The sequence below is a fragment of the Phalangium opilio genome, unplaced genomic scaffold, assembly GCF_054372755.1.
Source record: "Phalangium opilio isolate 3A_F unplaced genomic scaffold, DU_Popi_V2 ptg000113l_1, whole genome shotgun sequence".
In the NCBI taxonomy this organism is placed as follows: domain Eukaryota; kingdom Metazoa; phylum Arthropoda; class Arachnida; order Opiliones; family Phalangiidae; genus Phalangium; species Phalangium opilio.
In genome coordinates this window covers 4,100,398-4,115,188 of record NW_028324209.1, presented here as the reverse complement: position 1 = coordinate 4,115,188, position 14,791 = coordinate 4,100,398, and the positions used below count along the sequence as shown (strand labels likewise).

Sequence of the window (14,791 nt, the reverse complement as noted above, 5' to 3'; positions counted from 1 at the left end):
TCGCCACAACTTTCAATCCTGAACCGGTTCTGAACTCTTAAAACGATGCCTACTCGATAGTAAGAACTGTTAACCTAGCATTTCCTGCAGGTCTATTATTCGCTGCGCGGTTCCAAACCGTTCGGGACTATTTGTGACGTTACTATGCAGTTCTAATGAAAATCCCGAACCGTTCGGCACTGGCGAATAATATTCACCTACTGTTTTCTGCAAGTTGGGTGTAACTATATCCATTATCCATAGCAGTTGAGTGTTTAATTTCGTGTGTACATTTCGAAGTTTCTTCAGATAATATTTCAAGAGATACTTAGGACGCATTGCAAGCTAAATTGAGATGAAACGTACGCAAGTCTCATAAGTATACGCTAACTAAATCAGACAGCCTGATTCCTCTCCTAGGGGATATTTCAAAGTTATCCACAAAATCAGGGTTTTGGGTGAACTGGTGAATTGGAGAAAGAGAGATATATATTATATATAGAGAGAGACAATTTGGTGGAGAGCAATGAATATATCAAAAGAGCCATTGCCGGTACGGTTACAACCAATGAGAGCACTCGTAGGGGGCGCAACAGGCGAAGGAGTCTAGAGTCTAGCGGGTAAGACCCTTTTACGGGAGCCCATCAAGAGAGCCAACGGATCTCGCTCGAATCGGAGAGAACTGACTGAACTGAGATCACCAACGCATAACATACTTTTCCTCTGACCAGAGCGGAGGCTCAAAAACAGCTCGTCTAGAGAGTCTCGAGTGACCAACAACTCAGCTCGACTTCAACTTCACGCCTTGAAGAGAACCCAAGAGTATCGATACCCAATTATAAGCAGTGACCCTCGGAAATTGAAAACTATAAACTGATTTTTTTAGCGAAATGAAGAACCTATGTAAACTTTCGACTGTTTTTGTTGCAAACTGACACTTGTTTTAATTAAAAGTTGGTGCTTTTTCTAAATAACTGTCCCGGTTTGGTTGGTGCTCCATTTGAAGTTGTAATAAGATTGAGGTAAGTTTTTATGGTTAATTAAACTAATTTTAAAATTAAGTGGTGTTGTTTCGGTGCGTAGGATATTTGGGTAAAAGGCATGTAACAAATTTCATTTAAATTGGCATGATAATAAAAAACTGAACTTCTTTAGTAACAGAGAGGTTTTCACGCAAACGACCTCGTAGGATCTTAATTGGTTAACTAGGGTCACTAAAACTATAATCAAATTAAAAAAATAAGTAAAGTTTCTAATTGACAATTCACGAGACCGTGATTAAATTTCGCATAGTTTTGTTGTAAAATTAGAATTGCCTTACGCTACAGAATGCGATATTCATGGGAGAATTATTAAATTCATCCTCAATGCAACAATAATAATGGAATAAATAAAATTAAAACCCACATATTTAGCCCCAGAAAATAGAATATCATGGGCCCGCTATAATTAAGTTTGTTAAATATATGCTAATCTCTAAAAATGAAGCTATTAAAATTGGGAAATGGGTTAATTATAATTAATCACATTATATAGTTTAATAAATTAGCATGCAACTTCTAATTAAGGCGATTCAAACTAAAATAATGCGATATAATAATTTTAAAAATCAAATTACAAGAAAATATTAATGCGAATCAAGTATGCATATAAAATTAAAACCAAAATATTAATAAAATTCGCTTCGCGACCCCAAAACGCGGATAAAAACCATATTTAAATGCACATTATTTTATAATGCCAAACAATTACTAGGTTGGAATTACGTAGAAACTTAAGCGAGGGGTCGGACGTTTAGGAAAAAGTGTACGGGATTTCGAAATCCAATTTGATTTCGTTTGATTTCGTCGGATTTCGTTTGATTTCGTCGGATTTCATTTGATTTCATCGGATTTCGTTTGATTTCATCGGATTTTGTTTGATTTCAGAATTCGATAAAATCCAATGGATTTCATCGAATTTTGAGTTTTTTCCCGTGATTTCGTCGGATTTTGCTATTTTTACCGTGATTTCGACTGATTTTGCGATATTTCCCTTGATTTCGTTGGATTTTGAGGTTTTTCGCATTATTTCTTCGGATTTTGAGATTTCTTTTGATTTTGGATTTCGTGAATTTTGTAATGGATTTCACGATTTCTTTACTGATTTTGCTTCTGATTTTGTGATTTTGCTTCTGATTTTGTGATTTCGCTTCTGATTTCGTGATTTCTATGTTGATTTCGTGATTTCTTTGTTGATTTTGTGTTTTTTTTACTGATTTTGTGATTTTTTTACTGATTTTGTGATTTCGTTGCTGATTTCGGATTTTTTATTTGATTTCGAAATCAGCATTGATTTCGGATTTCTTAAATTGGATTTCACGGGTAGCGTACGGGATTTCATGAATGACCGACCCCTCGAACTTAAGCTTATACAATAGCCACAAGGCTCAATATAAGACTTCAAATGAGAAGAAAGAAAGAAAAAAAAAATAATAAAAATTCATAAAAACAAACGATGTCATTAAAGTAATCGTTAAAACGTGAACCCATTATTATTATTATTATTTTTTTTTTTGATTTAAACTAGTTTCATTTAAAGGGAAAATAAAATGTCAAGTTTTTAAGTTAAAAATTAAATCAGTATAAAATAGCAGTTGTATAATTTGAAAAAGGAAAGAGCTCAGGGGAAAATGGTAGACCTGCTTTGAAAACGCTCCATTTCAAGCGAAGCCAATGAAGATTCTACTTAAATTCCAAATTCTTGGCACAAAGAACTTTTGTAAAGTTTTAAAAGACATCTAACTCGGCATTTAACCCAGACGCATAAAAAGGGAAATTTAAGGCTTAATTTTCCAAAGGAGCTATAACACATTTCTAACGATTTAAGTCTTAATTTCAACAATTAGGTTTGATTACAACATCCCTTGAAACATTACTGGAATAAAAAAAAATTGCCCCCCTCCCCGAGGTCCGGTTTGCATTGAGATTAACAAAATTCAGAGTCAGCTAGGGCCGTCAAGATGGTTTGTGGGTTCCGGAAAAACTGACGAAATCGGGGCCCGCACCTCTAGAAGCTACTATACTGACCCCGGGGAAGCTGACCAAATTGCCCCCTCCCCCCTCTCGACGGCCCTGGTCAGAATATCCGTTAAAACACTAAACGAAACTAGCTCCTTCTCATCCATGGATTCATTACAACCTTAACCATGCAGGATTTCTTTCTTAAATCTAAAATAACAACCTGAAAATCCCTTCAGCGTTTAACCAAATTGAACTACTTTTATGATTTAACGTTTAATACCAAATATATAACCACACAACCGCCAATGTCTTCACTAAATCTATTTCAAGTAATAAAATATACTAAAGACTAATCCCGCGTTAACGAGGTTTCTAATGACGTAATACCTTTTAGGGAGGTACTTATTCTTTCTACTTTTTTTTTTGCCCCTCGCATTTGCTCAAAATGCAAAAGACGTTGATGCTATACTGCAAATATCATGGATGGATTTCTGTACAAAAACCTAATATGAAAAGGTGTATGTACATAGACCATATATAGAAAATATTTGCTTATAAAGTACTAGTTAGAATTATATGGTTATATATGTGCCCATATAAATATGTTTGGAAATTGGAATGGCGCGAGATCAAAAACTTTACGCCCCAAGAAATAGGATATAAACCCAAGGTAAATAAATCTTATTCAAATTTTAAGAAAAATGTTTGAAGATCAACATGTCGTATGATCAAGGTGATGTTATGTTTACATCCAAATCTTGAACAGAATGAGAGTCAGCTTAAAAAAGGTTTATGAATAAAGCAGTAGGTCTATATTTCAAAAATTAGAAATAACCAAGGATTTCGTTCGTATTTCATCTCACCAAAAGCTCAAATAGATGAAAGACATGATGTTTACGACGCCAAGTCTCGACCTTTCTCTGGTTTCTGCTTATTTCGATTTGGCATTGATAGTTTTAAGTTACTAACTTCAAAAATGATTTGAACTAATATTGTTTACGATGTTTTTCACTATCGATTCATGAGATTTTATTATTATTGAGGACTGTTTACTAAAAATAATTTAGCAATTATTCTTGGCATATTGCAACGGATAATTTAACTTTCCATAAACGCACTTTTGCAGTTTAATTAATAGCAACTGTTGTGAGGTTGTGAACCGTTGTGAACACATTTATTGCATTCCTGGTTAAATACGACAGCCATAAAGATACTGCGTACTCCAGGGGGCAAACAAACACGGAAGTTTAGTGCCAGTCATTTTATTCCTTCTCCAGGGACCTTTTTAGGGACGGAAATAGGTTCTTTATGGTCATAAAAAGTTCCATAACCTTGTAATATTCCTTCAAACGCGGAACTGAAACCAAGGGGTTTTTTATGGAATGGAAAAGAACTATTTCGAATGATTTGATTTTATCATAACTCCATAATGCATTTTAACAAAAACAGACCTTTAAACTGAAAAACCTTTTTGAGTCCCCTGCTATTAAAGTCTAAGGTACAAATATCAGTGTATAATTGCAACCTGAAGTAAGATGTGACTAGAAGTGAAGGGCTTTAGCATTGGTAGTAGATCCTGACACTAGTGAACAAATTTGAGGATTTTATGCCGCTTCCATCGCGCCTACACTACAGAGAAAAAAATTGATCGAGTTCCAAAAACATTTCTTACCCCCTTCCCCTAACCTAAAGCCGCGGAACACGTACGCCTGTGCTTGAATCTAGTTCGGCCCTCTACCACCGCGAGCGTCTCACGTTTTGGAGGGAAAATTCAGAAACCGCTACTAGAGGGCCAACCGTTCTTGTGTTGTCATGAATATTCACTTTCATTTGGTTAGCTCAGTACTTCTAGTCTCATCTCACTTCTGTTGCAACTGATATTCCTCATACATGTAATGAATTTTCTTCAGTACCAATCATTTAGAAAAAATTCAAAGAACAACCACAGAATAAACCGTTTAACAATGGCGGCTTGCAAAAAAAGACTTTGTATTTAGTTATTTTAAGCTCTTGCTCTTTCATTGTCCAGCATGTGTGTTATGCTCAATTAAGAGATTTCATAGATAATTTGGAACTTGCAACTCTGACCAATCGCGTGACGCAATGTCTTCTCATTAAAAAATTCGTGGCACGTGTCGAATGAATTAAGCGCGAGATTTGATAAAAATTGCGCGTGATTTGACACTCGTGGCGGGAAATATTCTGAATACCACCGGAATTTTGTTAACAAGAAGGCATAGCGTTACGCGATTGGTCTGAGGAGGTGCAACTTTCAAATGATGTACGAAATCCCAAACCTCACTTGATAATCCTTTTCACCCTCCCTTTACGGTTAATTTTGGCGCCACTCTTTCCCCGCCAAAAATGATTATATGAATCGATATTTCATAAAGAAGGGTCGAGACTATTAATGCAAAACAACAAAAGCTATCAGGAACTTTTACGTCAACAGAGCACTTTAAGCGTCGAATTGTTTGCCAAACGCTCACCTATAGCTGTCCAATTAAATCTTATCAAAGAGCAATAAAAAAAATACTAACAAACATTCCCTCGCCAAAAGCGGCTCCATGAAAGGGGACTGGGTCGAGATAACAAGTGAAGCAAGTCTAGCACCAGCTTAAAACTAACGGCCAATATATTTTAAATATCCTGGTCGACCTTTATTAAACCACTTTCATTACAAAGACAGGAGAGAGAAAAGGTAATTCTAAATTCCATAACATCATAAAGTCACCTTACCCCTTCCCAATATAATCATCCTAGAGTTGTTAAAGGCGTTGAAATTGTTATAAAACCTATTTTCACTACAGGTATTTTTAATTCATACCAAAAGTGATTGGTGCGTTCTACAAATTCTGCGGTAAAAATTTCTTCATTTTCTTGTAAACATATTTTCTATAACACCATATTAAGAGGGATAGACACGAGGGGGTAAAACTTTGCCTTCCATCTCGCTTATTGACGCCTGCGCTGTAGTCATTTTGTATCACGAGAGTGCGCAGAGACGGCACTGTATCAACCCCCTTGTACGTCCCGACACTGAGGGTTGCCTAAACACCCTTTTTTCCTGCAACTTTCAAGGATTACAGCTTTGCCTTGCATTAATAATCGTAGCGGCATATGCGTTACGATTCAGCGGCGAACAACATAGAAAGTTTAAAATTTATTAGCGTAATTAGGAATATTGTTCGGTTTGGAGCACTCATTATACAATGCTATTGTTTGGGGAAAATCAGTAGTTTCGGGTATCGTAGCATGGCATTAGAGTCGTTTTACACGCTTATTCAATTCGAAGCTCGCTTTCGAGATATTCCCCGGATTGTTCTCGATTCCGCCGTGTATCCGGTGTTAGTTTACACCTAGTTTGTTGTTTACGATAGTCTTCCGGTGATTTAGTCCTTTATTGCTCAGCGATAAGCAATAAAACTCCCGCGGGAAAATTAATGCGTCTATTAAAGTGCAAAGGTGCGGTCAGGCGCGTGAAAACTATAGCGGTCATTTTACAATAGTGGCGCCTAATGACATACGTTCATGAATAGTGATGTACAGCGCTTAGATTCTTGCCGTCATACTGTGCACCACACTGAGATACGCCATGTATTCATGTTTCTTTATTAATTTCTTAAAATTTGGCTATCCAACTTCATTATTGTCGATTTACCTCTAGTATTTATTTATTTATTTCAAAAATAAGTATGTAGATAAATAAATAACCAAACTTGAGATAAATTATTTTTTTTGCGACGTCTATATGCAGGATCTGGGCTCGATTGGGAAGTGACACTTATTACGTACAGGTGATAAACGTTTGCTTATACAAGAGCGTAATTGGATTAGATATCTTACAAATAATTAAATTCAATGACTCGCGGTTTTGATTAATCATGGGTCATCGAAACATAAAATTGATTTTGGATTCAGATAATACCCATCTGCGATAACAACGCGTAATTAAAAGATACGTATGTGAATAAGATTGCTAATATATACTTCTTTGATCTTGAAGGAGAGAGGGATGGAGTGGTAACCTTCATACCTTTAACGTTTAAGTCTTTACCCCCACTTAAGGCAACAAAGTCCTCCCAGAATCCTCAGCGTTTCGGTAGGGTTGCCACTCCATCTTACCTCTTCCCTATGCTTGGATTTCACTTTTAGACATTCATACGCTTTGCGGCTTTCCATCAGATTATCTTCATCACGAGTCCGTATGCATGCAAAACTTTGCAACCTTAATCTTAACTTTGCGATCTGATTCATTACACGGATAATTACGTTTCGAACCATATTCGACTAGTTGGAAGCGAATTTATTGATTTCAATTTTAACACTGTTAATAATCCGTTTGAAGGAGCTACCTGGTGTTATTGGTGTTTCGGAAGCTATTCTCGAAAGCTGGTACAGCTGAAGGGTATAAAGTTACAAAAGCGTAAATTTACATCTTATTTCAAATTATATCTCTTGATCTTGGATGCGGTTTCATATCTAAATTATCAGAATTGGTTTGTGAAGCAATATAAAGGATTGCTAGAAATATAATTGGAGGAGTCGAAAATAAATTGTTGTTGGTTTGATAATTATGTTAAATTTTAGCACTTACGCACGTATAGGGACTTCTACCTTAGTGGATACGTTTGACAACAGAAATCTTGGCTATTTTCTATTGATACCCATTCCTTCATTCTTAATTGTACAGATAAAATTAATTCGGGATAACTTCAATTCCTGGAATAATTAAGGTACATCCTATGTTTAGAATTCATCGTAAATATTTTCAAATATTTATTGTTTGAAACTTGGCTTGAAAACTTATACGAATTCATTTTAACAAACTAACGAGCTGTAACTGATAAATGAAGTTTCACAAAAGCTCGCAAATAGTACTAAATTATACCCAAATAAATTAATTAAACAGAATGTAAAAGGTAATTTACGTAAATAAAAATAGAAGCCCCTTTGTTGCGTTTTTAATAAAAACCGCGATAAATATGAAGCCTTTTCAAAAACACGAATTTTAGCCTTATAACCATGGATATTATAAACATTACAGGGGATAGGAAAGCTTGGCGCTTTGCAGTCTGAGAAATAAGAATGTTTTATAGTAGTCCTTGGTACCATTGAGCCATCTAGTGTCCAAAATAATCAACTAGTCATTGAACTGGTCTCCTTAGATTTCCTATAGATGTATGATTGAAAAACTGGTCCCAAGGACCAGAAACCTCTACTTCTTGAGTTTAAAAACTGCTCCAAGCAGTTAATAAACTGAGTTTGGACCAGAGGAAGTGTTTCTGCAAAACCGGAAGTCAAGGTGACTCGTCTCGAAATTTCACAGCGCGGAAGGAAGTAAATGGGATGAATTCTGCCGCTAAGCTCACAGTAATTCGATGGCAAAAAACTACTTCTCTTCCTCTACATAATTATAGAGTCCATGCCTTACCCCGGACGCAAGCAAGGCCATGTCGACAAGGCTTAAATATAAACGTTCCATTCAAGCTACAAATAAATTAATTCCCACTTTTAACCTCAGCAAGGGATTCACCCGTAAGGCTTCGCCACACCGAGAGTAATATACTGAAACATCAACCCTACAAATCCTTAATTTCCGCGGCAAATACGCCCTTTTAATCGTTTAAAATCAACCCATCTAAGAAAGTAAGGATATAGGACAGACTAAAGAGGAAGCTTTTACTAGAATCTGGGAGAGAAACTAATCAAAACAACGCAAGCCGTCGGAGTTGTCCGTGCGAGATCTTTTCGGCCGAAAAGCCAAAGCCAATTTTTGTAAGGGCTCGCGCTTTAACGACTAAAAAACACAACAGTACATCCATAAGCTTACGATAAATGTTCTCCAACAAGTGTGCATCACGCTGGTTATCGTAAAACAAGATAAGTGAAACGTCAAAAAAATCTCGAAAACGTTAATTATATAGTTGCTTTACCAAATACAACGCGTTTCTGATAAGTCTGGTCTAAATTAAGGGGGACGTTCTTTAGGCGATTTTGAGTCAAAAAATTTCTATGATATTTTACCATCTGGGCCACTGTTTTCGAATTAAGATTGTGTCAAACTTATTGATCATATTATAAACTTATGTTGTACCAAAAGGCGGGATAAAGTCAGTCTAGCGACAAGCAACATAACAAAGGGAAGTTCTAGTATATAGATTTTTGGAACTGCCAAAATCGAACAAGCGAGAATTAGCCAACACTGCCAGGCGCTAAAACACGGAAAAAGAAGCCGCGGTTCAAACGACATACCCTATATCGGCTACATTACAACAGTCAGGCTGAAATGCAATATCTTCTTTATAAAGCGTCAAAGTAAATGGTTCGAGATACTAACATCAGTTACTTGACTTAAATGCTTTGGGATCCTTACTCTTTCTTGAAAGCTACAGTGCGGAACTAAATTTTTTGTCTTGCCAGTTTAAAACACACTTGGTTGGCCCATTCCACGTACCTTATTAATATACGTGGACATTAGAGTTTCTAACATTCGCTTAACTATCAAAACTTTCGGTTTCTAAACTTTCTCATTATCGACTCAGTTTTTGATCACCTACAAGAAATGGTTTCTTTCAAGACGAGTATCGATTTATTTTTGGTTTTCTAGGCCTATATTGCAAGAAAAAAAATTGAAACGCCAGAAACTATTTCATTTTTTGAACTTATATAACATCCAACCTTTGAACAGTTTAAGCCGTACTACTTCTAAAGTTTGGATGAGGTAATTTCGAGGTAAGAGATTGCGACATATATCATCGTTTGGAAATCCTAAAACGTAAAAGGTGATCACCAAACCATTTTCCGGAAAGAACTTTTTCTAGGATATTAATTTCAATTTCTTTCAACGACCAATAGATAAAAAAATATGATATTTAATTCGGGGATTCAGCGCGTATGATTGGTCATCTCTAATCATAACTCGAAAACAGTGTCCCTTGTGGCAAAATATCATAGAAGTTACATTTTCGACTCAAAATCACCCAAAGAACATCCCCTTAATTTATGGCAAAGTTATCAGAAACACTCTGTAGATGTTAGTCTGAACTCTCTGGTAGAGAGCTAAAAAAGGGCCTAACATTGCGAGGCAGAGACTGGACATTGGTGCCAAGCAACACCCGGTAAAATACAGTAGAAATGTGAAACTGTTTCTTAAAAGTCAGAGAAAATCAAATTATCCAGGGGAGTGCGAAAGCATCTTCAAAACTTCAGGGAAAGACGATCTCCATACCTCGGCATAATGCCTGATATTTTGGTAACTAAAGGGTGAATTTTTGATGACGAAATTCGAACCCGCAACCACGCTAGATCTTCATATCCGTGGCGGAACTGTATAAGAAGAAACCAGTACCCTAGAGAGCGTTTACGGATTACGTCCGACCAAAAGGCACTAAAAAGAGGGAGGAGAGGAGGACATTAAAATGAACAGAAAGGAGTGCCATGCCATATGACAGAACGATTCATCATAAAAATGGCTATTTCGCCTTCGCAGCTAAAAGGGGGTTGGCTTGATTACATTACCTAACGATTTGTACGTATGCTAGAAGCTTTTGGAACGGATAAGCTTAGAAACTCGACTCAGCTACATTTTTAAAGGGGTATACCGCCGCCAGTTGGGAGTAATTGAATGGAAAATAGTCCCGAACAAGCAAAATAATTTAAAAATACATCTTTCATCCGCTATTCAATTTTTCAAATAGATTATACATAAAAAGCCTTTGATGTATAATATGGAGCTTATGTTTCAAGAAATATCTATTATAAAAATAGCAGGTTTACATAATCTTTGGTTGCGCGACATAACTTTCAAGGGAAATGACACAGTTACGACAATTTTTACCCACATGTTGATGCCTACTTTACAGTCTCTTTAGCTATAATTGGTTTTAAAGAAGAAGGCAGCCTCCTCCAACGGCGGTCGAAACCAAACGCAGCTAACACTTAAATATAAATAAAGTAAACAGAAGACCAGCAAAATCGCGGGTTGGAAATGAGGGCTTTATATGGTTTATTCTGAAAGCTATATCTAAAACTAAACTAATGAATATGAAGCTCCATGGCCCCTAACTTTCACATAATCCAATTCCCCTCTTCCTTTCATGATTACGGCTAAAAATATGGCAATCAGATAAACATGTTTTGTACCCAAAGAGCGATCAAATATGTATTAGCGATGTATTTATTAAAAGCTATCCGGAAAATGATATTGCATGACATAGGCATTCGAAGTATTGGAGAAACAGAAGTTATTTTCGTAATAAAAATGCACTTATCTTAGCTTCAAGGTTTATTTTTGCAGACCCAGCGGCCTTCCTCGATACAGAATTAGCGGAAAATTGGAATTAGGCATAAGCCTAAGTGGCGTGGAATAACAAAGTAATTAAAAAACCACAGGCTCAAATATTATTTCTCATAATGAATAAAATTAAACTATTCATAAATACAATGCAAGATTATAAATTCCAATAAGCCTAATTAAAATTACCAAGCACCTTGAAATTAATTAAAAAAATGTAACTATGCAATATGCTAAAACAACTATAACTTGTTGGATTAAAATTTAATTTCGCCTAAAAGGCTCATATTTAAAATGATACTTCGAAGAAAAGGGTCATATGTAAAATTAAACTCATTTTTAATTCAAGATGTAAAAGAATCATGCTTTAGCTACTTTAAATAATAAAGGATGTTTACCTCCTGGAGCGAAATTCAAAGTTCCAAAACCTAAATCATAGCACGGCAAAATTCACACCTCTTTCGTATATTATCTTCCGCATCTACGCTTATGAATAATTTAAAATCTTTTCTAAATCACATTAATTTTCATTAAATATTCCGCGACTTGAAATGATCAGAGACCCTCATAAATTTCCGCATATTTTTTCCCAAGGTTCATTCAGCAGAACCGAATAGGAATGAAGCCATCTAAATAGCTTTAATAACACAAAGTTGTCAATATCTAACTTCTACTCTATTCGCCGTATCTCCTTGTATAAACAAGAATCAATATCAAACCTTCACTGAACGTTATAAACCATAAATTTGAATATTTTCCCGTACGCTTGCTATAAAGTTGCAGTCAAAAATGAATGAGTTTGATAATTAATCAAGTTAGGAATGCCGATATGCTAAACAAGTGTATACTATGCTAGTAGCTTGAACGGAACAGAAAATTAATTATTTATTATGTTGTTTTCGTTTGAATCTAAGCGAAAATCACGTACCATAAACAAGAATACAAAAATTTTAGATCTCGCAAATTTGGATAACTTTTAAGTTGAAATAATAATTAAATATAATATTTTTTTCATTTTAATCGAAAAAGCGTATACAATCTATATCTATATAAATCAAAGTCCTGACTGACTGATAATCAACGCCCAGCCCAAAACCGCTTGCCCTAGAAGGCTGAAAATTTGCAGGAACGTTATACTCATGAGTAGTAGGCGCGTACTAAGAAAGATTTTTCCAATCCGCGGCCATCTTCAAAAATGGCGCCCAGAAATGTAAAAAATCTTCTCTATGCAACAAAGTCCGCGCGTTTCGCAAATATTTAGTACACTGGTTTCCTTTAACTTATAGACGGGCTGAAAGGTCTTTCGGGACACTACGCGTTAGGCTCTCAAGTGAAGCACTGGGAAGCGCCCCTATTGGTCAAATCCGTCAGGTGGTACTAGGCATGCAATAGGTGTAATTCCCAGTGCTTCGCGAGAAAGCATATAGTGTCCATTAGGCGCCATTACGGAAACTTAATCGCTTGTATCTTCTTTAATAATGTAGATATAAACATGATTCCAATTGTTATATCCATTATTTTATACACTCTTGCGATTAAAAAAATTCAAAATCGGGATATCCCTTTAATTTAAGGACACCTGAGATAGAACTGAAATAAAGGAAAGCTCCATCAACAGAACCTATAGTTTTATGCCATCAAAAAACAACAAATACTAAATAAACTTTGCTCAATGGTCCAATTACCGGTAAATGAGGTCGAAAAAAAAAGTTGCAAAACCAAAACCAACAATTTCGCAATCTTTAAATCGATCTAAAGCCTGAAAACGACAAAAGACATATCAAAACAATCTAACAGTTCACAGAGGTTGTTGTTTATTAATATTTAAATAAAATTGGCAGGCAGTGAAGGTTGAAAGCCATTTGTTCACTGACATGTAGGTGGTCCCTAGCAGTTTAATGGTTTTCATTTTGCTTTTTGAGGGGGAGAGTTATAACAAAGGCAGAAAGATACCTTAACGACAAGCGTTACCATAGAAACGTAAACTCAAACGAAACAACAGGTTAAAGTCGATTTTCGACTCCGTTCAATTACGCATTCCCCAACGGTTCGGATTACTAGTGGTATAGGAGACAAGTGCCATTGTCTTCGGAACTGAGGCACTAACGAGCGCGCCTAACGTCAATTGGTTAAGACTGTGTCCTTGTTTTAGAATTGAATAATTTCATATTGAAAGGGATTATGAAATGATTCATGAAACACATCGTAGACTTTGAACACTAACTTTCGGTTTAAAACATAATGTTTTTGACTAAACTAATTAAACAAAGTATTCGTGAATGGTTAATTAAACTACTTTAAGCTATTTTTTCACTTTATCAGCAACTCCAAGATACAAAATATACGATTTAAATCAAAACTATCATCTTTTTAAAAACGCGAATCGCGACAAACGAGATATTTTTAAATATTAATCTGATTGGTTACGTTGTTTCCTGAGAATCAGATCGATGCTAATGTCGATTTAATTTCCCTTTAATAATCTAGTTTTGTTTCGAGAGTATATACCTCATTTTATATAGCGTCACACGCAATGTTTTGTTGTTTTCATGGAAGTATATTATTATACATATATTGGCTTATAATTACTAGCGCGTGCTTTGGCTGATACGGTTACAGTATCCTTCAAATTAAACAGGTCGACATTGAAGTCAATATTTGTGGTAACAATGCGTAAACTCCCGCCTGTACGTCACCCTAGAGTCCGAGAAGCGAAAAGGGAAGGGTCACCTATAATCCTTTGTTTGTATATAGTCTTAGGTGACAAGACTTGACGGTTAGTATAGGGCTTATACACTTGCAAGATCTACATAATTATTGATCAGAGGTGGAACGCCAATGTCATATAATTTTAATCAACACAGCGGTTATAACAGAGGAAAATACAGGGTGTTACAGTAAGGGTAGTAGGTCCGAAGTTCAGCGATTTTTAGTCGAAAATGTTCAATGACATTTGGATGTTTACAAGTCATGATCAGAGTGTTTTACGGATGACCCCTTGAATTTACTAAGAAGTTGAATGCGGTAAACACACTTCCAAACCTTTCTTATTAATTAACAAACTCACTCTATTAAGTCAGGGTTCTAGATTGGAGTTGCCAGATATCTGCCCTTGGGGAAAAAGACAGAACCCAGGTTTATCGGAAAATACCATAAAAATAAAAGAGTGGGGAAAACTACCCTGGTATGTGTTTGCTCTAAGTGAAAATCAAGCGCGAAAGTCCCAGACTCCAGAGGCAGAACAACTGGGGAAAAAGCAATAAGACTAAAGATGTTTAGAAGTAAAATAACACGAAGAAAGAATATTTGATAATAGAGAGCTCTCGTTTGGGAAAGGGGCCATGATGTATGTACACCGCCATAATGGTGTGTTGAATGCGCGAGGAAAGCTGAAACACACCACCAATATGGCTGCCAGACTGTGGTAAGACTTGGAATCGAGGGTCTGACGTAAGACTCACCAAACTGAAAGGCCTCTATGGACACAGAAAGCTCAGAACAAAAGAGAGCAAAT

At 36.0% G+C, this 14,791-nt stretch overlaps 1 protein-coding gene across 1 annotated transcript in view; it reads left to right on the top strand.

The window, feature by feature from the left end:
• The first annotated feature begins 351 nt into the window (after positions 1 to 351).
• LOC149623435 (prolactin-releasing peptide receptor-like) overlaps positions 352 to 14,791 on the top strand; it is a 47,691-nt gene continuing 33,251 nt past the window's right edge. The window contains exon 1 of the mRNA XM_089853404.1: positions 352 to 1,001. The gene's annotated coding sequence lies outside the window, so the exon portion shown is untranslated. The remainder of the gene's footprint in view (positions 1,002 to 14,791) is intronic.